Below are 17,260 nucleotides of genomic sequence, written 5' to 3'. Positions count from 1 at the left end.
TTTAGTTCTTTGCTTCATACCCCACAGGTACTATGGGAAGAAAACTTTTCTAAATTATATTTTTATTCAGGTGCAATTAACAAAGTGTCATATTAGTTTCAGGTGTTCAATATAATGTTTGTTCTATCACTTCACTCTCCTCAGAAACCTCCAGTGTTTTCCTGTCTCAATTAGAGTATAATTCAAAGTCCTTACATGGACCTCATTACATTTTTTTTTTCCTTTTTCTTTATTTTAGGGTTGCCAACTTTTACTTTGCCATGTAAAACCATTTAAACTCATGATTACTTTTCATAACAGAAAAGACATTTTACCACACACACAAAGTAGGAAGGACAATCTAAAAATTAAAAAAATATATTTAAATTTAATTTTCATAAAATCCTTACTTTAAGGGTCACATTTTCTCTATGTACTTTTAAAATTATTACTATTTCTGGGGGCATCTGGGTGGTTCAGTCAGTGAAGCAGCCGACTCTTGATTTTGGAGCAGGTCATGATCTCCGGATCCTGGGATCAAGCCCCAAGTTGGGCTCTGCACTCAGCCCAGAGTCTGCTTCAGGATTCTCTCTCTCCATCTCCCTCTGCCCCTTACCCCCATACTCTCTCTCTCTCTCAAATAAATAAATCTTTTAAAAAACATAAAATAACATTACTACTCTTTCTGTATGAACTGGTGGAAACATTTAAAAGATGAACACTACATTGGGAACCAACATTTGGGAAGTATTTCTCCATTGTTTTTTGTGCTTATGGGCATCGTCTTACAAGTGAGAAAACTGAACTCCAGAGACTATCAGCTGATAAGTGGTGGAAGTGGGTTTCAAATTCAAGTCTGTCTGCTTCAGAATCAGTGGTTATACCTTATGCCAGTCTGTGTTTATGCAAGCAGGTTATCTTTGTGGTTCTTCCAGAATGTAGTTGGCAGAAAATAGGGCTAATTGGCTTTTTATAAAGTCTTGGCTAGACTTGGGTCACCAGAGTAAATGTAGGGATCAGATTTCATTTTTAAAATCTGTGCACGGTGTGTGTTTTCAATTGAAGTATAGTTGACATACAATATTAGTTTCAGGGGTACAACGTGGTGATTTGATATTTATATACATTATGAAATGCTCACCATGGTAAGTGTAGTGACCATCTGTCACATACAAAGGTATTATAACATTATGACTATATTCCCTATGCTGCATTTTATATCTGCATTACTTATTTGCTTTATAACTGGAAGTTTGTACCTCTTAATGCTCTTCATCTATTTCACCTGTCCCCATCTCCTCTCCCCTCAGGCAATCACATTTATTCTCTGTATTTATAAATCATTTTCTACTTTGTGTTTTATATTCCACATTAAATGAAATCATTTGGTATTTGTCTTTCTCTGTCAGACGTATTTCACTTAGCATAATACCTTCTAGGTCTATCAGTGTTGTCACAAATGGCAAGATTTCATTTTTTAATGGCTGAGTAGTATTCCATTGTATGTGTGTTGGGGGGGAAGGTTGTCTCTCCTTTATCCATTCATCTGTGGATGGACACTTGGTTTTCTTGCATATCTTGGCTATTGTAAATAATCAATAAACAGTAGAGTGCATTTTATTTTCAAATTATTGTTTTCAATTTCTTTGAGTAAATACCCAGTAGTGGAATTACTGGATTACATGGTATTTCTATTTGTTAGTATTTTGACGAACCTCCATATTGTTCTCTATAGTGGCTGCACCAATTTACATTCCTACCAACAGAGCATAAAGGTTCCCTTTTCTCTGCGACCTCACCAACACTTGTTATTTCTTGTCTTTATGGTTCTAGCCATACTCACAGATATGAGGTGATATCTCATTATCATTTTGATCTCACATTTTTCTGATGATTAGTGATGTTGAGCATCATTTCATGTGTTTGTTGGCCATCTGTATGTCATCTTTGGGAAAATGTCTATACAGATTCTCTGCCATTTTTTTAATCAGATAGTCTTATTTTTTTGATATTGAGTTGTATGAGTTCTCTATATATGTTGGATATTATCCTATTATTGAATATGCCATCTACAAAAATCTTCTCCCATTGAGCCAGATGTCTTTTCATTTTGTTGATTATTTTTCTATGTGGTGTGAAAGCTTTTTAGTTTGATGTAGTCACAATTGTTTATTTTCTCTTTTGTTGCCCTTTCCTGAGGAGACAGGTCCAAAAAAGTATTACTAAGACCTCTATATGAGAGTTCACTGCCTATTTTTAAGGAGTTATGTGGTTTCAGAACTTACATTGAAATTTTTAAGGCATTTTGAGTTTATTTTTGTGTATGGTGCAAGAAAGTGGTGCAGTTGCATTCTTTTGCATGTTAGCTGTCCAGTTTTTCCATACCATTATTGAAGAGAATCTCTTTTCCAATGCATATTCTTTCCTCTGTTGGTGTAGATTAATTGACCATATAAGCAGGAGTTTATTTCTGTACTCCATCACATTGATGTTTGTGTTTTTTTTGTGCCAGTACCATACTGTTTTGATTACTACATCTCTGTAGTATAGTTTGAGATCTGGATGTTTGATACCTTTAGCTTTGTTTTTCATCCAGATTGGTTTGTCTACTTGGGGTCTGTGATTCCACCCAAATTCTAGAATTATTTATTCTAGCTCTGTAAAAAATACTATTGGTATTTTGATATGGATTATATTGAATGTGTAGATTGCTTCAAGGAGTATAGACATATTAATAACATTAATTCTCCCAATCTGTGAATGGAATATCTTTCCAGTTGTTTGTGTTGTCTTTAGTTTCTTTCATCAGTGCCTTAAAATTTTTAGAGTATAGGTTTTGCTTGGTTAAATGTATTCCTAGGTATTTTACTCTTATTGATGTAATTATAAATGGGATTATTTTCTTAATCTCTCTCTCGCTGCTGGCTCATTATTAGTATATCGAAGTACCACAGATTTTTATATATAAATTTTGTATTCTGCACCCTTAATTCATCTATCAGTTTTAATTGTTTTTATTTTTTGGTAGAGTCTTTACAGTTCTTTGTATATAATGTCATGTTATCTGCCAACAAGGATAGTTTTATTTCTTCCTTACCAATTTAAATACCTTTTATTTCTGTTTCTTATCTAATTACTGTGGCTAGATCTTCCAATACTATGTTGAATAAAAGTGTTCAGAATGGCATTCTTGGGCTGCCTGGGTGGCACAGTTGGTTAAACTTCCAACTCTTGGTTTCAGCTAAGGTCATGAGATAGAGCCCCACATTGGGCTCCATGCTCAGTGTGGAGTCTGCATGAGAAACTCTCCCTCTCCCTGTGCCCTCTCCCCCACGTGCTTGCTCACTCTATCTCTCAAATAAATAAATAAATCATAAAAAAAGAAGTGATATTCTTATCTCGTTCCCAATCTTACAGGAGAAAAGTTTTCAGGTTTACACCATTCACTATCATGTTACCTGTGTGTCTATCATATATGGCCTTTATTATGCTGAGCTATATTTTCTCTGTACCTACTTACTTGAGGATTTTTATCATGAATGGATATTGAATTTGGTCAAATGCTTTCCATGAACCTATTGAGAAATATCATATGACTTTTAACCTTTGTGTTGTTAATGTGGTTTATCACATCGATGATTCGCAGATATTGAATCATACTCACATCCCTGGAAGAAATTGCACTTGGTTGTGAGGAATAAGCCATTAAATATATTGTTGGATTAAGTTTTCTAATATGTTGTGAATTTTTGCTTTATGTTCATCAGGGATGTAGGCCTATAATACTTTTTTTTTTTTTTTTTTTGGAGTGTGTTCATCTGGTTTTGGTATTAGGGTAATGCTGGCTTCATAGAATTAATTGGAGATGTTCCTTACTTTTGTGTCTGGTTTTTGTGTCTCTTTGGGTTCATCTTGTTTGGAACTCTGTGCTTCCTCCACTGGAATGTGTTTTCTTTCTCAGGCTAGGGAAGTTTTCAGGTATTAATTCTTCCAATATATTTTCTGTTCTCTTCTCCTTCTTGGACCCCTATTATATGAATAGTTGCACACTTGATGTTGTCCTGGGTGTCCCTTATCCTATCCTCATTTTTAAAATTCTCTTTTCTTTTTGCTGTTCAGTATGGATGATTTCTGTCTTCCAGATCACTGACCTATTATTCTACCTCCTGTAATCTACCTGTTGATTTTCTCTAGTGTATTTTCCATTTATTTTTTGTCTGATTCTTTGTACTTTGTATCTCTTTGTTGAAGTTCTCACTGAGTTCATCCGCACTCCTCCCCAGCATTGGTGAGGATATTTATGACTATTAATTTAAACTCTTTTTCAGATAGATTGCTTATCTTTCACTTGGTTCTTTTTCTGAAGTTTTGTCTTTACCTTTTGGTCAGAACACAATCCTTTGGTCATTTTGTCTGATCGCTTTTTCTCAATATACTAGGTCAGTCATCTATTTTTCCTTGTCTTGAACGTAGTGGTCCTATGTTAAGGGCACCCTGTGGGGTCCAGTATCACAATCACTCATTTTCATCAGAACCAGGTACTCCAGAGGTGTCCCAAATGTGGGCTGCATGTTCCCTCCTGTTTCTGGGCCATGACTGCCTCAGGCACACTGTGGATTGGGCTTTCTCCAGGTCAGCTGGTTGAGGGGCTCAGGTTTAGATGCTGTGGGTATATTGATAGGTGGGTTTAGCCCCTGGTGTGACTGGTTGTAATGTCTGGCCATGACTGTTGCTGTCTTGCTGATTGGAAGAGCTGGTCTTTCCATCTTCCTGGACTAGTAATTACTTTGCCGAGGTGCTGCTCCTGATCAAGGCTGCCCACTGAGTGTCACAGGGTGGGAGTCACTTTGGAGGGGTGCCAAGTATGCAGCTTGGGGGGACAGGTCTGTATGAAAATACTGGGGAGCCGTGAGGGGTGCTAGCAAGGTAGACGGAGAGTTTCAGAAATAGACCGCAGTATTAGGCCAGGTAGACTGAACGAAGGCAAGAGAAATGGCTCCCATCAAATTTTTTGTTACTGGAAAAGTACCGACAGATCCTGTTTTTGCACCACATGGCCTAAAATTAATCAAAAGGCTTCATATATGATCCAATGCTTTTCAAACTGCTGTCTCTGTGCTGGGTTTAAGAGCAAGTTAGATTGTGTGCAGGCCCTTGGAGAGTGGAGTCTCAGTTTCTTATAGCCCTCTGGGTATCTTATAGATATGTTCCACTGATTTTCAAAGACAGATGTTATGAGGGCTCATTTTACCATGCATGACCCCAGGGTGGGGCTCTCTGATGTGGGGCCGGAGCCCCTCACTCCTCAGGGAGGTTTTCTGTACCTTCGATATCCCTCCCACTTGTGTGTTGCAGCACCGATGTCTCTGCCCCTTTCCCTGCTCAGTGAAGCTTTAAAAAGAATATCCTGAGGGTTCTAGAGGGGAGGGGGGTGGAGGGATGGGTTAGCCTGGTGATGGGTATTAAAGAGGGCACGTACTGAATGGAGCACTGGGTGTTATGTGCAAACAATGAATCCTGGAACACTACACCAAAACTAATGATGTAATGTATGGTGATTAACATAACATAAAAAAAAAAAAAAACTTTACAAAAAAAAAAAACAAAAAAACTTTACAAAAAAAAAAAAAAAAAGAATATCCTTTGCTGTGGAAGAGCGGTCCTGCTTTTCTTCAAGTCATTCACAGGGTTGCTGTATATGTAGTTGCAGCTCTGGTGTGTACATGGGATAAGGTGAGCTCAGGATCTTTCTACTCCACCATCTTCCCCTCCTCCAGCCTCATACATGTTTACTTCATTTCCTACAATTGTACCCCTTCCTTTACTCTTCCTCAGACACATCAGTCTTTGTTTTGCAGCTATGCTAAATACACTCTGATGTTAGAGCCTTTTTACTGGCTATTTGCACAATGAAATTCTCTTTCTTCCAGATATGCTGAGATCTCTTTTCTACTCCTTCAAGTCATTGCTCAATACCACTTTATCAGTGAAGGTTTTCAAAGCCATCACACATAAATCTGCAAACCCTCAGTGCCTGCCCTTCAAAACTATCTTTTCATTTTCTTCCCCCATAGCATTTAAAAGAGATGGTAAAATGTATTTAATTGAGATGTGCAGGGTTTTTTATTTCTTCACCAGCTAGAATGTTAAACTATAAGAGGGCAGGTATGTTTGTCTGCTTTATTTATTTATTTTTTTCATCATTTCCTGGTGCTAAAGATATAGTGAGCACTCAAAATTTGTTGAATCCACCAATATCTAGTCATTTATATTTATATTGTTATACAAAACTTATGGAACATTTATAAAAAGTCAGCATATATTAAGACCATAGAGAAAATCTCTTATTGTCAAAAATAGGAATAATAGGTACCATATTCTCTGATTATGATGTAAACAATTTTTTTAAATAAAAAAACAAATGAAATGCCGCACTGCAGGGCATTTAAGAGTATCCTTTTGTTTTGTTTTTTGTTTTTTTTATTAATTTTATTTTATTATGTTATGTTAGTCACCATACATTACATACAGTTTTTGATGTAGTGTTCCATGATTCATTGTTTGTGCATAACACCCAGTGCTCCATGCAGAACGTGCCCTCCTCAATACCCATCACCAGGCTAACCCATCCCTCCACCCCCTCCCCTCTAGAACCCTCAGTTTGTTTCTCAGAGTCCATAGTCTCTCATGGTTCATCCCCCTTCCAATTCCCCCCCTTCATTTTTCCCTTCCTACTATCTTCCTTTCCCACCCCCACTACTCCAGCAACCCTCAGTTTGTTTCCTGAGATTAAGAGTCTCGGTAGCTCGCCGTGATCATATAGTGGTTAGTACTCTGCGTTGTGAATATAAGAGTATCCTAAATAACTGTTCATAAGGACACAATTAAAAGTGAGATAATGACAATAAAAAAATCACTTCAGGATGTAAATATTGTTAAGCATTAAAGTCTGTATGTTTGAAGAATGAACAGTCTAATAAATATAAAAATAGAAATGAATCATTTTATTAAGAAATAATAAATAAAAGAATGGCTTTTTGAAAAATATAATTAAAGATAAGTAATGAGCTTACAAAGCAAGAAAAACAGAGAGGAAAATATACAAAATTAAGAAATTGTATATGGAATAAAACAAATAGAAAATTGTAAATGTCTAAAAAATATTTTAATCAGATTTTGAAACTTCTATACAATTGATGAATTTTAGAAACATTAAATGGCAGTCATTCTCAAACATGAAATCTCAATAGGCCAATAATTATAAAATAATTGTAAAAGTTATCAAAATCTAAGTACCTGATAAAGATAATGCCCAGAAAATTTTATAGTTTAATTACCTAATCTAAAAAGAACAAATTAGTCTAATACTATTTAAACTTTTCCAGAGAAAAGATAAAGTTTCTAAAACAGTTTTACAAAACCAATGTTAGACTAATTTATAATTGGAGTTAGAGGGGAATTAAAAAAATATTGGATAAGTTTTCTATAAGATATGGTCTTGTTGAACAAGAATAAATGTGATTAGAAATTCCTATATTCAACATGCATAAAATATTTTTCAAGGCCAAAATACTACCAACTATATCAAAATAAAAATGACTAGAGAAAAAAAATGTAACATATGCAATAGAACATTAATATAACAAGAACATTCAAAGAGAAGATATCTAATAGAATCCCATTTACTGGTAAAATCAGGTAAATATATTGAAACTATATAGGCAAATGTGTAGCCAAAGATGTCTATAAGAATATTCACAGCAGTGATTTATAAGAACTAATAACTATAAATATACCAAATGTCCATCAATAATTGAATAAATACTAGTGGTATGCTTCTACAATATAATCTACAAGAAATAAAAATTATAGCCAGTTCTAATAGCATGAATAAATTTCTCAAATATAAGAAAATATGATTCCATCTGTATAAAGTTAAAATTTGGCAATAAAAACTTACTGTGTTAGAAGTCAGGATGGGGTTAACCAGGTGATGGAGTGTTTGGGTTAGTATCTAAGGTAGTTCTGGATTGCTGGCTATTTTTTATTATTTTTTTTAAATTTCTTTGGTTGCACAAATATATCCACTTCTAAATTTATATAAAGCTGAGGTTCACTTTTCTAAACATGTGCTTTATATCAATAAAACATTCTAAACATATTCACAGGGTAAATAAACATCTCCAAGGATATATAAGAAACTGATCAAAGGGAGTTTGCCAAGTAATTTAAGTGGAAGAAGAAATGTAGGGATATTTTGATTGCATAAACTTCTTTTTTAAAATTATAAGCCTGTACCCTTTAATCAGTTTCCTTGCACAGATAATCACATTGTTGTTTAAAAGTTTGAAACACGGGTGCCTGGGGGGGCTCAGTTGGTTAAGTGTCTGCCTTCCCCTCAGGTCATGATCCCAGGCTCCTGCTCAGCGGGGAGTCTGCTTCTCCCTCTGCCTCTCTCCCTGGCTTGTGCTCTCTCTCTCTTGCTCGTTCTCTCTCTCTCTCAAATAATAAATAAAATCTTTAAAAAAATAATAAAAAATAAAAGTTTGAAACAATATATTTTTTTAAAATCCCCTATTTGACTTCTTTCCCCAGTAACTATTATGATTGGAATGTTTTTCCAGACTTTTTTCTTTAAGCTTAATTGTCCTGGGGCGCCTGGGTGGCTCATGTGATTACAGGTCAGACTCTTGATCTCAGCTCAGGTGTTGCTCTCAGGGTTGTGAGTTCAAGCCTGTGTTAGGCTCCATGCCGGGTATGGAGCATACTTACAAATAAATCAATAAAAATAAAAGAATAATAAAAATAAACTTAGTGTGTCCTATTCAAGAGAAATATATCATTTTTGTGTATTTGGTGGTATTCATACTGTATTTACACTATATAGTTTGGTTGAACAATATGTGTATATAATATATTATGGCGATCTTCCTATAAAAGAACTGAATTCTACCTCATTTTTTCTAAGTGTTGTGAGAAATACCATATCCTGGATGTCCCTTTTGCTGATCTCTTAAATTGTTGCTATTACTAACAATTGCTTGTTATTTCAGATAATCCTCCTTGTTTGCCATCTTTTCCTATAATACCCCACCATTTCTTAAGAAATTTAGATTTCTGGGGGTGCCTGGGTGGCTCAGTTGGTTAAGCGACTGCCTTCGGCTCAGGTCATGATCCTGGAGTCCCGGGATCGAGTCCCGCATCGGGCTCCCTGCTTGGCAGGGAGTCTGCTTTTCCCTCTGACCTTCCTCCCTCTCATGCTCTCTGTCTCTCATTCTCTCTCTCAAATAAATAAATAAAATCTTTAAAAAAAAAAAAGACATTTAGATTTCTGTCTACACTCAATCCCTGCAACTCCTGTCATAATTCCCAGACATTTCAATGTTCCTAGAGTCTACTTCATATCTTGGCTTTAGGGATGTTTTCATCTTCTCAAACGACCCTTCCCTCTTCTGTATCCTAGCCAGTCCTATGGTCATACCTATGACTGGGTCATTATTACCACAGCTACCCCTCCATAATCCCAAATTTAAACATTAAACAATAATCTACCAACCTGTTTCTTTTCCACCTTCTCTAGTATTACCCACTCTGGTATTCCATTTCCAACAATGTCTAGATCATACCTGAGTCTTTAATCCATGAAAGGTTTGTTTTTGACCTCTCATCTCATGCCCTTTACTCCTTACTTACCTGCTTAAATTCCTAAAGGGTATGAGCTGTCCAGAAAGACCACCATGGTTTGAGACTTAATGCCATCACTTACACCTTCCAACACATGAGCCATATAGCCTAACCTGTCTGTATTGCAATTTCCTCATCTGTACAAATGGGCGAAGTATAACATCTACCTCCTAGGGCTATTAAGACATTTAAATGAGTGAATAATCATAAAGAGCTTAGAATGGTACCTGGCATATTGTAAAGATATGTTAGTAATAAATAAATATCTATTATAATAATTACCAAATCTGACTTCTTTCATCATCAGCATTTTGCAAAATACTAACTCTGGGTAAATCTAACTCTTCACCTTCTCAGTGACCATACCAGTGCAGCTGAAGGTGGCTAAGGAAGAAGAAGAAAAAAATTTGCTGATTAATCTCACTTTTGATTAATGAACTGACTGGCCTTTTAGCTTTATAAACAATCATACATTTCTTTTCCACCCACTCTGCCAATCTCTTTTACTTCAGTATTATCCTCTTTCTTCAAAACTCCTAGTATCTTATTTCCTTTTCCAACACTCAGTTGCTGACTTTTTTTAAAATTCCTTTTCTCTGAGAAAACAGAAGACACTGTATGAGAAATTTCACAAGCTCTCAATCTCCTGTACCTGGATTCATGCCCATATAATATTCTCTCCTCTTACAGAAGTTAAACTATCCTTGTACCTAGCTAAGGCCAGTACTTTTTTATGCATTTAGTCCTACCTTCATTTTTTTTTTAAGATTTTATTTACTTATTTGACAGATTGAGAGAGAAAGAGCATAAGTAGCACAAGTAGGGGGAGAGGGAGAGGGAAAAGCAGGCTCCCCGCCGAGCAGGGAACCCCATGCTGGGCTTGACCCCGGGACCCTGGGATCATGACCTGAGCTGAAGGCAGATGCTTAACTGGCTGGGCCACCCAGGCGTCCCAGTCCTACTTTCTTATATTACTAATTTACCCTCTATCCTGGACCATTCTATTCAGCATACAAATGTACTTTTATTACTTCCATTTAAATTGGCACACAAAACAATATCACTACCCTCCCCAGAAACCAGCCCTTTCAGTTATCTGAAAATACTCTGCTCTCCATATTCTCTTAAATTCATCCAAACAGATTTTCACCCCTTGATGCTTAAAAAGATCCCCAATACCGTCTGTATTAATACTTAGAATAGTTAGTTCCCAGAGGTGATCTTATTCAGGACTACTAACAACATGTGATATTTTGGATCATTGTGCTACTGACATTTGCCACTGTTTCTCATTACATTTTTGAAAGGCTCATTTCATTGGCACAACACCAAATCTTGATTCTTCTGCCCACTTGCTGCTATTTCTGTCTTTCTTTTCCTACCCCCTCCCCGCCCCCACATAGAGCCAGCATTTGCAGAGCCCCATCCTGTCAAGTTTCCCTTTTATATCCATACAAAATCCATAGTTGATCTTACCTAGTCTCACAGCTTTGATTGTAATATAGTGTTGACTCCCAAATTAATAAACCCAGACTAGTCTGTTCCTCTGAAATGAGATTTATACTTCTAATCTCCTAGTTAAGTTTTTTCTTACATATATATTAGATATATCAAGGTTAACAAATCCAAAATTGACCTCTTAACGTACCTCCGTGAACCAACTCCAACAGCAGTATTTCTGATCTCAGTAAAAGTCAACTAAAACTGTTGCTCTGACCCAAAAATCTTAACATTATCCTTAACTGTTGTTTTTTCTTACATTCTTCATCTAATCCATTAAGAAACTGTATTTTTCTTTCAACATACAAAAGTATCCAGAAGTAAATCACCTCCACACTTTACCCTGGTCACAGTTTGCAACATCTTTGCTGGATTATTTCCATTGCCTCCTAGCTAGTCTTCCCACTTTGGCAATTCCTCCATTTCACTCCAACAAGGCAGAAAGAGTGATTCTATTAAAACAGAGCACAAAATATTTCACTCCCCTGCTAAAATACCTGCATTAAGCATTTATTTCACTCAGATTAAACACCACTTCCCTTAGGATTGCTTACAAAATTCTATAGGAGCTGACCACCTGTGCTTCCGTTCTTGCTCACTCTGCTCCAGTGTCACTGGACTCTGATTGCTCAAACATATTAGGCATGTTTCTATCTCAGGGTCTTTGCTCTTAATGATCTCACTGTAGGTGAAATGCTTCCCTTCTCAATTCCCTGTCCAGAAAATCACAGACGAACCTTCAGTTCCTTTAGGTTACTCACAGAAATATTTTCCAGAATATCCTCTTGGTTCATTTCAGTGCCCCCCAAATTCACTTCTTTTCTGCTTGTTTCTCTTTCAAATCCATACATTTTAATCATTTATAGTTGCACTGCTAGTCTTCCGCACTGGAATTTAAACTGAGTCACATAATGCTGGCAAATACAGTACCTGCCATGTCATAAATGGTTGTATTAGCCAAAGCCATGGGTGACAAAAAATGGAATGCACACTGGAATCTAGTAATTTGAGTGAATTGTCATTCACTAAGGGTCAAAGGGAGGGAGCAGAAGAGTGCTGTAGAGAACGCCAGCTCATGGGAGTTGTGGCTTAGGTATTGTAATATAGCCAGCCCATGACAGATTTTTGCAAGGAGGGAGCTGGGAGAACACATCATTGATTGCACTCTCCTTTCTCTCTGTATTAACATGCAGGGCTGTTAGTTGCCCATTTCCAAAGGGAAGCTAGATGACAAGGGAGCTCTTTGCTACAGTGGAGGGAGATCTAGAGAGTAAATTGAAGATACATAGCATAGTGTCCAATAAATAATGGTGAATGAATGCTTCAGTGAACATCTGGGTAAATGCCTGTGACACACAATTAACCCTATTTCTCTAGAAGTGTAATTAGTAAGCTCAAGGAAATTTATATACTAATCAATATGAAGACTGCAATATAGCATTCTAAAAACAAAAACAACAAAACCCTGTCATCCTACCAACAATGAACAGGGGACAAATTTTCTACCAATCCTATCATCAAAGATACATTTGACACTGTGTTAATTTTCTTCTGATACAATAACAAATTACCTCTAAAAAATGATTCTGTAGAACAGCTCAAACAATGATGGATGGAAATTGGTATATAAACACGGTGGTTTCCTTGCCCCTCAAGTAAGCTACCCTTAGATTTGATCCAATCATTTCCTAGAAGTCCATACCAGGTCTGAGAGCCAGGTGATCACAATGGCATTGTGCTCATCAGTGCAAACTATATGGACTTCTATTCCATGTCTCCCTTGTCCTTTCCCCTATATGTGCTTTTTACAGATTCTTCCCAAATTTCCCTTAAATCTTTTGTTTGAAGATCTTTTTGTGGGAATCCAAGATAGGACATCCTCATAATAGGCCAAAAATAATCCTCAATTGCAAATGCATGCAATGGAACTTTGACTAGTGGGGGTTAATGGCCAAATAGCTGTTTCTTCAAAGAAATTTTATTTTAGTTTTATGACATTCTAGTTTGTGTTTGTGTGGGGGGTCAGATATACATAAATAAAAACCTTTTATTATTTATTTTTGCATCTATGGTAACATAGAAAAACAAAGGGAAAAATTTGCTGCTTGTAGTTCAGTGTGGAAGTTGGATAAATATGTCATTCAAAGCATGTTAAAGTGAATTCAAATTTTGTATGTAAACACAACCTTGACTCTGAAACACGTTTCCTTGCAGGTTATTCAGGTAATGTTTAACATTTTCTTCTTGATTAAAATCCACACTCATGTTTAGAAATATTCTATTCTATTCTATTCTATTCTATATGACTGCTAGAAATACAGAGAGAACATACGAAAACATACATTTTCTGTATAATGTAAAGTTGGTCATAAAATCTGTGTAGAGTGATACAAATATAATTGCAAATAAAGTGTTGCAAATTTAAACCAATACCTTAATATCTTAATGTTAAGTTCATTAATTGAAAATGTGTTACATAAGTATGATTTAAAACAAGATTGGTAAATTAGGGGTCAATATAGCCATGTTCCCTCTCTTAAATTATACCTTCCTTTTTTAGTTATTCATATGCATTTTGATTAACTATTACACTCTTCACTAAATGTATTAGGATTTAAAATTGCATTTCTGAGTGCAACCCAACTTGTATTATTTTAAGATAGCAAAATGTGTTAAAATAAGGCAAATTATATTATAGTTTGTGAAAATTTTCTAACCTAGTTTTTAAATCAATTCAAGATTGTTTTGGCAATTTATATTGGAATCCATCATTAATTAAATTGAAATTTTATCTCTGAATAATAGAATATTGAGAGACTAGAAACTACCTTTAATCAACCGACCAAAAGCAAGGTTTACTTTTTTTTCAAACCATTGTTCATCAGATCAAAGAGACTTGATATATCTTTGATTAAAGACAGAATAGTTCTTTGCAGATAACTAGTTTACCTTTTGAAGATTTTTTTAAACTAATAAGATAATAATTAAAGAAGTCTGGATGACAAGTATCAATTCTTCATAAAAAAAGATACCTAAAACATGAACAGCATTAAAAATATATAAGTACAGGAGTATGATGTTTAACTTGCTTAAATTGCACTTGGGTTTTATTTGTGTGTAATACAATAATGAAATAAACTAGACTCTAAAATGTATTACATTCAGGAGATAAGCAAAAGATACTTGCTTCAAGCAATACTTTATCTTTCATCATCTTTGGTAGATATTTTCTTAACTTGAATACATTTTTTTTCTCTTAGACTTGGAAAATCAAGGGATGGAATGAGGGCTGTTGAACTTAAAATCATGTCTAGAGGCATCTGTGTTCAATGCATAGAGAATAAACATGTATAAACATATTGATGTATTTATATACCACATTCTTTCTATACTCATCTTTAAGTGAACCATCAGTCAAGCATTTTGTAAAAGGACATTTCACCTCTACTGGAAAAAAATAAAGTTTATACCTATGATTTTGGTAATTAATTGTGATATACCCATGATTTTATCTGGATAACCAGCCAGTGATTAGTATCATATAAACAATGTTAGTTATAGCACAGTTCTATCCAATTGACACAAAATACCCAAAGCAGCTATTTATATTTTATGAATTTACTATATTCAATAGATGGCATATTTTTTAAAATTATTTTTAATTCCAATATAATGTACAGTTCTATGTTAGTTTCAGGTGAGCAAGATAGCAGATTCAAAAATTCTATACATTACTCAGTGATCATCATGAAAAGCACACTCTTAGTCCCCTTCACCAGTTTCACGCATCCTCCCACCTACCTCCCTTTTGATTTGCATTTCCCTGAGGATTAGTCATATTGAGCATCTTTTCATGTATCTGCTGGCCATCTGTATATCTTCTGCCCATTTTTAATTAGATCATTATTTTTGGTGTTGAGAATACAAGTTCTTTATATATTTTGGATACTAACCCCTTTTCACATAGGTCATTTAGAACTATCTTCTCCCATTTAGTAGGTTGTCTTTTGTTTGCTTATCTCCTTTGCTGTGCAGAAGTGTTTTATCCCAATAATTTATTTTTGATTTTATTTCTCTTGCCTCAGGAGACGTATCTAGAGAAATGTTGTTATATTCTATATCAGATAATTACTGCCTGTGTTCTCTTCTAAGATTTTTATGGTTTCAGATCTCACATTTAGGTCTTGAATCAATTTTGAGTTTATTTTCTGTGTAGTGAAAGAAATTGGTCCAGTGTCATTCTTTTGCATGTAGCTGCCTGATTTTCCCAGCACCATTTATTGAAGAAACTGTCGTTTTTTCATTGCATATTCTTGCCTACTTTGTCGATGATTAATTGACCATATAAATCTAGATTATTTCTGCATTCTTTATTCTGTTCTATTGATCTGTGCATCTACTTTTGTGCTATTATTATACTGTTTGGTTATTAGAGCTTTGTAGTATATCTTGAAATCTGGGATTGTAATAGCTCCAGTATTACTCTTCTTTTCAAGATTGCTTTGGCTATTTGAGGTCTTTTGTGGTTCCACCAAATTTAGGATTTTTTGTTCTAGTTCTGTGAAAAATGCTATTGGTGTTTTGATAATGATTGCATCAATTCTGTGGATTGCTTTTGGTAATACGGATGTTTTAACATTATTTTCACATTCTGTGAGCATGACATAGCTTTCTATTTGTTTATGTCATCTTCAATTTCTTTCATCAATGTTTTATAATTTAAGAGTATAGGTCTTTCACCTCCTTGGTTAAATTTTATTCCTAGGTATTTTATTATTTTTGGTGTAATTGCAAATGGAAGTGATTTCTTTTTTTTTTTAAAGATTTTTTATTTATTTGACAGAGAGAAAGACAGTGAGAGAGGGAACACAGCAGGGGGAGTGGGAGAGGGAGAAGTATACCCCCCATGGAGCAGGGAGCCCGATGTGGGGCTGGATCCCAGCACCCTGGGATCATGACCTGAGCCGAAGGCAGATGCTTAACAACTGAGCCACCCAGGCGCCCCATTTTTTTTTTAAGATTTTTTGCAAATGGAAGTGATTTCTTAATTTCTCTTTCTGCTGCTCCATTATTAATGTATAGAAATGCAACAGATTCTGTATATTGATTTTGTATACTTTGATTTTACTGAATTCATTTATGAGTTCTAATATTTTTTGATGGGGTCTGTAGGGTTTTCTATATATAGTATCATGTCATCTGCAGATAGTGAATATTTTAATTTCAACCAATTTGGATGACTTTTATTTCTTTTTCTTGTCTGATTGCTGTGGCTAGGACTTCAGGACTTTGTTGAATAAAAGTGGTGACAATGGAAATCCTTGTCTTTTTCCTGAACTTAGGGGAAAAGCTCTTAGTTTTTCTTCATTGAGGATGATGTTAGCTGTGAGTTTTTCATATAGGGCCTTAATTATGTCATCTATGTTCTCTCTAAACCTACTCATTGAGAGTTTTTATCATGAATGGATGTTGTGCTTTGTCAAATACTTTTTCTGCATCTATTTAAATGATCATATGGTTTTTAATCCTATCTCTTGTTGATGTGATGAATTTGTTGATTGATTTGTAAATACTGAACTACCCTTACATCCCTGGAATAAATCCCACTTGATCATGATGAATGATTTTTTAAATATATTGTTGGATTCAGTTTGCCTATATTTTGTGGAGGCTTTTTCCATCTATGTACATCAGAGGTATGGGCCTCTAGTTTTCCTTTTTTTGTAGAGTCATCATCTAGTTTTGCTCTTAGGGTTATGCTGGACTCATAGAATAAGTTAGGAAATTTTCTTTCTTGTCCTATTTTTTAGAATAGTTTGATAAGAATAGGTATTAACTCTTCTTTAAATGTTTGGTAGAATTTGTGAAGCCATCTGGTCCTGGGCTTTTGTTTATTGAGAGTTTTTTGATTATTGATTCAATTTCTCTGGTAGGAATAGATCTGTTCAAATTTTCTTTTTTTTCCTGATTCAGTTTTGGGAGGTTATATTTCTAGGAATTTATCTATTTCTTCTACATTGTCCAATTTGTTGGCAAATAAATTTTCATAATATTCTCATATTTTTTTTTTTGTATCTCTGTGTCATCAGTTGCTGTT

This window comes from Neomonachus schauinslandi, chromosome 2 (assembly GCF_002201575.2).
Source record: "Neomonachus schauinslandi chromosome 2, ASM220157v2, whole genome shotgun sequence".
Lineage (NCBI taxonomy): Eukaryota > Metazoa > Chordata > Mammalia > Carnivora > Phocidae > Neomonachus > Neomonachus schauinslandi.
Note: the sequence above shows the minus strand (reverse complement) of the source record.